General features: G+C 41.2%; 1 pseudogene; it reads left to right on the top strand.

The window, feature by feature from the left end:
- The first annotated feature begins 783 nt into the window (after positions 1 to 783).
- Positions 784 to 4,470, top strand: LOC116833559 (FRAS1-related extracellular matrix protein 2-like; annotated as a pseudogene).
- The last annotated feature ends 3,306 nt before the right edge of the window (positions 4,471 to 7,776 follow it).

The following is a 7,776-nucleotide window of genomic DNA, read 5'->3' as shown; positions in this document are numbered from 1 at the left end:
ACAGAAGGCAGTCTGGGCATAAAAGGAAATTATAGGAAGGTAATGCTGAGATGGGGTGTCAGGCAGTAAACACAGTTTATTAAAACTAGATATGGTCTAGCCATGAAATGCTCTAGAGAGCCAAGGTGTCTTTTATTGGACCAACTTCTGTTGGTGAAAGAGATGAGTTTTCGAACTACACAGAGCTCTTCTTCAGATTTGAAAAGACTTGTCTCTTTCACCAACAAAAGTTGGTTCAATAAAAGTTCACCCACCTTGTCTCTCTAATATCCTGGTACCGACATGACTACAACAACGCTGTGAACATGAAATGACCTGTTCATTGCATGCCCTCTTTTTGATGAGCTGGTACAAATTCAAGGCCAAATTGTGGCTCACCTCTGGTTGGGCATGCATAGTGGGCAGAATGTGCAATGAGTCTTTCACTTCTGAAGTGCAGCCGTAACTGTAGTCCTTGCACAAGGACTCTGTGAGTCCAATGACACTAAATCACCAAAAAAGGCCAGGGAGGAGATGGCTCATGCGCCTTCATCTGCACCAGGCAGCAATGGAGGCTGGCAATGGAGGGACTTGGGCTCCACACCCTGTGTGTAACGGATAGCATGATTGCCAATTCCTGCTGGGGTGCTTGGCATGTGGCATATTCTTTCTGAGCATGGCCTCAGGAGTGCTGTCAAGGCATTTCAGGATCAGATGATGAAACAGCTTGCAATTTGCTTCTCAGTTTGTATTGGTGTTTAACCACTTCATCGAGGTGGATAATGTTGAACAAAATGTGTTTTCTAGGTGTCTTTGGGTAGAGAATGGTACATACATACAATCTACACTGTGAGATCAAAAGAAAGTGCCAACCGAGGTATTGGCAAAAGAAGTGTGGAGTACCAATATCACTCTCTGGTCAGCGGTGGGAATCCAGGAACTTCAATGCAGATACGTCAGAAGAGAGGGGTCAAAGAAGCTCCAGAGCTTGCTAAAGAAATTGGCATAGAAAACAGCAGAGGAACTAACATTCAGCACATAGCTTTGGATCGCACCAACAAGAAACAGATCCCACAAAGAGAAGTTACAGTCAATGGAATTCTCCCCAGGGAGCTGAATAACAGGAACCCAGAGGTCAAGATAGTCATGATCATTGGCGGAGCTGCTGCCGTTTTACTTGCCATCGGTTTAATTGCAATTATTATTTTACTGTTAAAGCATAAACAGAGCTCAGAGAAGAAAGAAGTCGCAAAGGGATCAGGGAGCTGTGAGCCAATGATGCCACCACTTAATTACACTAGTGACAGCTCTGAGGTTTGATTCCAAGACCATGGGATTTGAATCTGTCTCGAGAGTGCCTCAAAGATAAACTTGAGCTGCTGCTTGTTAGCAGAAGGTCACCATTATGCTTGGAAATTAAAAGATCGTATGGCTCTAGCTGTACTTGAAAATATCCATTTGAGCTCTGGCTACCATTCTCACACATAAAGGAAGAATCCAACCCAAACCTCCTGTTTTGCACAGTAGGCAATCCTGATGTCCGTACATCATGCACTAATGTTAAGCTGCATTGCAAGAAACTGCATTGCAAAGGAGAGATTTTTTTATTTTGTTTTTGTGTTTTCTTTCAATTAAAAAGAAGAAATTATCCAAAGGTGCTAGTGAACCCCTCTCGGCAATACAAAAGGAAGTCTCTTATTACTGTACTCTTGTCTCCAATGCAGACACTCTCTGAATGATTTCTCACAAAGAACTTCCTTTTTGTTGTTGTTAGTCTGTAGAGTGTGAAAATCCTCTGGCCTGATTTAGCCCAGTTAGAGTCCTTTGGCTTCAGTTAAGTTACTCCAGTGATGAATTGTATCCCTTGCATTTAACTGACATTTCTTCCAAAGACAAATAGATTAGTCACAACAGAGTTACAAGCAGGCACATATGCCAGGATACATTACACATTCTTCGCTGGGAATTCACAATCAGCTATTTAACCTGACTTTTTTTTTCTTCTTCTGTTTTTTTTTTTCCTTATTTAAGTTTATATAAAACCAAAGAATATGATAATGTCCAGAAGGAAGCTTGATTTTTACAGACGCTGGATAGTTGTGTCCTCTTACGCTTATAATGGATTATATTTGTACAGTAAATTGTATTTGTCAGTGCACATCCAATGATGGGAAATGCATGATTTGGTAACATTGCAGTGTCTAGATGAGGGGTAGTGTTAGATTCAAAATGCAGAAGACAAGGTTCTGTTCGAACTGAGGCTATGAATTGGGATGTAGAATTCAGTGCTTACTAGGCAGTTACCATATTACAAGTGGCAACAACGGGAAGAAAATACAAACATTTTATGGGAGCAAGTTGTATGTATTAAGTTGATGCATAATCACTGTGCCTCTTGAGAAACATGCTGTTTTATGAGTAACTTCACTTTTTGAAGTATAATTCTAGTTTTCTCTGTCTTTTTAGTCAAGGTAATATGACATCAGCATGTTCTGCAGAAGACTGGATCAATGGTGCTTCATTTCAGTGTTTATCCAGTTAGGGCCTGATCCACCCAAAAGGTGTCTCTGCAGCTGCTGGCCCACAGAAGCTCTGTCATCTCCACAGTCTTAGTCGGTTGTTCTTGCTCTGAGAGATTCTGACCCTCTCTCACATCCACATAAAGCAGGGGTAATTCCATTGCAGTCAGTGGAGTTAAACCAGTGTCAGATCAGAATCAGGCTCTTTGTGCTGTTTCTAGAACATCCTCTTTCTCTACTATAGAATCACAGAGGGACCCATCTGGACTCTTTTACTCTGGAGTTACACTGATGTGAGTCTAGTGACTCCAGAAGAGTTAATCTAGATTTGCACAAGTGACTGAGATCAGAAACTAACCCACTGATTCCTTATGGGTTTATCCTAATGGGCTGTATGATCTAAAGACATTTTCAGCGCTCTCAGGGTATGTCTACACTGCAGTTAGATACTCACAGCTGGCCCATGCCCAGCTTACTCAGGCTCGCAGAGCTCAGGCGAAAGGGCTGTTTAAGCCCAAATCAGCTGGCATGGGCCAGCCATGGGCACCTAATTGCAGTGTAGACATAGCCTGAGAGCCAAACCCTACCTTTCTCCTGTTTAAATCAGCCAGAAAGCATACTGGCCTTCAAATGTTACCAAACATTTTTGGCCTGAAACAGTTATTTACAGAAGCCCAGAAGGCACCCTTTGTATTATAACTTTCTCCCACTAAGTTCACCATTGATTTGCTGTATGTCTCTAATGATGTTTGTGTTTTTGAGACCCATGTTATAATTCATGCCAGATATATCAAAGATTTAAACTGGCAGATATTTTTTGCTTTTACCTCAAATTCAGAAGTAGATAAGTAGCAACAACAATCTAAGGCCAAATATGCCTTTGTGTCTGCATACGAATCCCACTGAGATCAAGGGGCGTAATGCACAGCCAAATGCAGAATTTGTCCCCTAGGTTCTACGTGTACAGAGAACCAGCAATAAATGACTCTATAGTAAAATGGAACATATGTAAATAATAGCAAACTTCAATATTTGTAATAGGCCTGTTTTCTACAAGCAGAGAAGTAATTTAAAAAAAAGATATAATAAAAACAGAAATTAGGGATTTATCACTAAAGCTATTTTTCTGCTTTTGAATGTTAACAAATAGGAATGCCGTTTGGTAACACTGATGCAAAATCTTCTTGTTATTCCTTTTATTAAGTCAAGCTGGGACTCATTTATTTTACAAGCCAAACACTGAGCCTGTTAGGCAGTATAGTAATTACTTTAAACAAGCCCAACACAATTACTGATTACTCAGAGGACTTTGTAACAGTACAGTAAAAACCAGCCTGGCACCCTTAGAGTACTGGAACGGTAACTGAGCAGTTATCCAAATTCAGTTTATTTAAAATCTTTATTGGGGATTAAAGCCTCTTGTGTTTGGGGATTTTTTTTAAATAAAAAAAAACTATATAAAACAATATAGAATCAAAACTGCTGATAAAAAAAAAATGGGGGAGGATCAAACACTGAAAAGATAAGACAAGTATCATTGAGATGTATGAGGTAGATCCTGAAATCCTCTCTTACAAAACTCCCATTGGTTTCAGTAAGATCTGCCAGATTTGTGCCATAATTAAAAAATTGGGTTTCTTAGAATTTAGCGGATTATAAATACATCTGTAACAGAATGCCTTTTTACTATGGCTTCAGGATTTCAGTTTTCACCAAGATCATTTGAGGCCTATTAACATTTGCTCTTCTGCTTAAAAAGGGGCTTTCTGTATACTAATTTGAATAAGTGCCTCAATCCCAGTTACTGTGCACAGATACATTTATCAAGTTTCAGAGTAGCAGCCATGTTAGTCTGTATCCGCAAACAGAACAGGACTATTTGTGGCACCTTAGAGACTAACAAATTTATTTGAGCATAAGCTTTCGTGTGCTACAGCCCACTTCATCGGATGCATAGACTGGAACATACAGCAAGAAGATATTTATACATACAGAGAACACGAAAAGGTGGAAGTTGCCATACCAACTCTAAGAGGCTTATCAATTGAGATGAGCTATTATCAGCAGGAGAAAAAAAACTTTTGAAGTGATAATCGAGATGACCCATAGAAGGTGTGAGGATAGATTCAATTGAATCTATTTCCTCATGTTAAGTATCCTCACATCTTCTTTGGGTCATCTCAGTTATCATTTCAAAAGTTTTTTTTCTCCTGCTGGTGATAGCTCATCTCAGTTGATTGGACTTTTACAGTTGGTATGGCAACTTCCACCTTTTCATGTTCTCTGTATGTATAAATATCTTGCTGTATGTTCCAGTCTATGCATCCAATGAAGGGGGCTGTAGCACACGAAAGCTTATGCTCAGATAAATTTGTTAATCTCTAAAGTGCCACAAGTACTCCTGTTCTTTTTGCAGATACATTTATATTTATCTATACACTCAATAAATTAACTGTATTTTTTAAGCTATTTGCAGATTTTTGTACTGAGCCTACTTTCCTGTGGAGAGATTATACTACTATCAATAACCAGCATTATTAGGACTTTTATACAGTAATTACTGTATTGTAATTTGTTGTTTGGATGCATATAGATTTTGTTACACTGTCAAAATGATTTGCACCCATATTTATTTGAAACAACTTGTTTGTTTATGGCTGTTGTATTTGGCATTTATATCAGGAAAAAAATATAGCTACTTCCCCTTTTGTTACTAATCAAGTATTTATATATAAGTATCAGATTATTGAGAAAGGCCAGTAACATGCTACTGGGGTAAGTACTGTAATTTATCATTCAGATAGTCAAGCACAAATTTACCATAGTCTGCAATAAACCTCTTGTTTTTTTCATTCTTCTTGTGATTGTTTCCCAGTATAAAATGATTAGTGCAAGGTTTGTTTGCTTTTTAATTTAAGAACTCTGGTTTCATTCCTGGACCACAAGTGGAATGGCCAGTAACGAATGGATGTTTCATATCTAGTGTTACAGATTCTGAAGATCAGACAGAGCGATAGACAGAAGTACCACACACACTAGGGACCAATATATTTTTACCGCAATCACTAAAATACTGACTGCAAAGGGGTAGTCTGAAAAATGACATCACATTCCTGTCAGATCATTTGTGCTGGTCAGTGCAGCAACCTTCAATCCACTGAAAATATGACTTTTAGAGCAGTGATCCTTGAAGGAGGTACAGTACTGCAAGATGGCAGAAGTCCAGAGTGAGGAGATGGATAGCAGAGATACCCCACCTATGCAATGACCTTGGAAATATGCTTGGGTTTAATTCCCCTCTTTTCTCATGGCCGATTAAGAGAAATCTCGGTTTGGAAAGGGTCGCATCGTGGATCAATATACAAACATTGCCAGATTCGAGCCCTTTGTAGGCTTTGTTTGTTACCCAGCTTTGTACTATCAGCGTTTCCTGTATTTTACGAAGACACAGGCAGCAGTGGGCAGTTTTCACAAAACCATCACTCCATGTCTGACCTCTCAGTCCTTGTCCTCCAAGGAAACTTGCACAACATCTTCAAAAGATGAGCCTGGGAGCTTAAATTCGTAACTTTGCTAGACACTGAAAATCATGGACTCAGTAAAGACACTAGATTTATGGCTTATTACAACCATGCGTAACCCACTAATCCTGTGTCCTATGACTGCAGAGGTGTTAACTGCTCACTAAACCTTGGTCTTTTGCAGTACGTGTTAACTCCTTATGCTAAACAATCTGTTCCATCTTGTATTTAGGTGTGACACTCTGGGTATATCTACACTACGAAATTAGTTCGATTTAATAGAAGTCAATTTTTTAGAAATCGATTTAATACTGTGGTTTGTGTGTGTCCCCACTAAGTGCATTAAGTTGGCAGTGTGTGTCCACAATACCGAGGCTAGTGTCAACTTTTGGAGTGTTGCACTGTGGTAGCTATCCCACAGTTCCCGCAGTCTCCACCCCCCATTGGAATTCTGGGTTGCGGTCCCAATGCCTGATGGGCCAAAAACATTTTCATGGGTGGTTCTGGGTACATCTCATCAGCCCCCCTGCATCCCCTGCATGAAAGCAACGGGGAAAAATCATTTCTCGCCTTTTTTCCTGGATTACCCATGCAGATGACATACCACGGCGAGCATGGAGCCTGCTCAGGTCACTGTCACCACACGTCTCCTGGGTGCTGCTGACAGACACGGTACTGCAGTGCTACACAGCAGCAGCTCCTTGCATTTGCAAGTTGGCAAAGACGGTTTCCAGCCATACTGTACCATCTGCTGCTGTCATGGGTGCTCCTGGCCAGCCTCGGTGAGATCGGTCAGAAGCGCTTGGACAGACGTGTGCTCCTGGCCAGTCTCGGTGAGGTCAGTGCCTGGACAAAAATGGGAATGACTCCCCAGGTCATTCTCTTCTTTGTTTTGTCTAGTGGAGATTCAGTCCTGCCTGGAATATCAGGCAAGCCTACTAAAGAACCAGAGAGGCAAATGGCCGCTCCGGGTCAGAGCCCCAGACATGCCGCTTCTATGATCAACTGCATACCACTACCCCTCCACTGTCCATGGACACCTGCAAGGGGGGAGCCTCATGCAACATGTATGAGGATTTTGTGGATGAGGAGGATGAGAAGGAGGAGAATGTGCAGTAGGCAAGCGGAGAATCCATTCTCCCTGGCAGCCAGGACCTTTTCATCACCCTAGAGCCAATACCCTCCCAGGGTGAATTATTCCTGGACTCTGAAGGTGGAGAAAGCACCTCTGGTAAGAGCACATATTTAACTACACTATGGGGTTAAAAGCAATTGTGTTTAATATTTGATTTTTCTTGAACAATTGGGATACATTCGCGGCCGATACAGCTACTGGAAAAGTCTGTTAACGTGTCTGGTGGTGGAGTGGGAATCCTCCAGGGGCATCTCCATGAAGCTCTCCTGGAGGTACTCTGAAAGCCTTTGCAAAAGGTTTCGGGGAAGGGCTGCCTCATTTTGTCCTCCAGGACACTTTACCACGCCAAGCCAGTAGCAAGTAGTCTAGAATCATTGTAGCACAAAGCATGGCAGCAAATGGTCCTGGGTTTTGGTCGCATTCGTGCAACATTCGGTCATTATCTTTCTCTGTCAGCCTCAGGAAGGTGAAATCATTCATAATCACCTAGATGAAATAGGGGAATTTTTGTAAGGGAACAGTAATCCCCTCTGTTTGATTATCCCCAGCACATTAGACCCCAGTCATGCTGGGATGTTTGCGCTTGGCTAAAAGGGATCATCCCAGAGAATAGCCATGTGGG

Source organism: Chelonoidis abingdonii, chromosome 1 (genome assembly GCF_003597395.2).
Source record: "Chelonoidis abingdonii isolate Lonesome George chromosome 1, CheloAbing_2.0, whole genome shotgun sequence".
Classification (NCBI taxonomy): Eukaryota; Metazoa; Chordata; order Testudines; family Testudinidae; genus Chelonoidis; species Chelonoidis abingdonii.
Note: the sequence above shows the minus strand (reverse complement) of the source record. Positions and strands in the feature narration are given on the sequence as shown.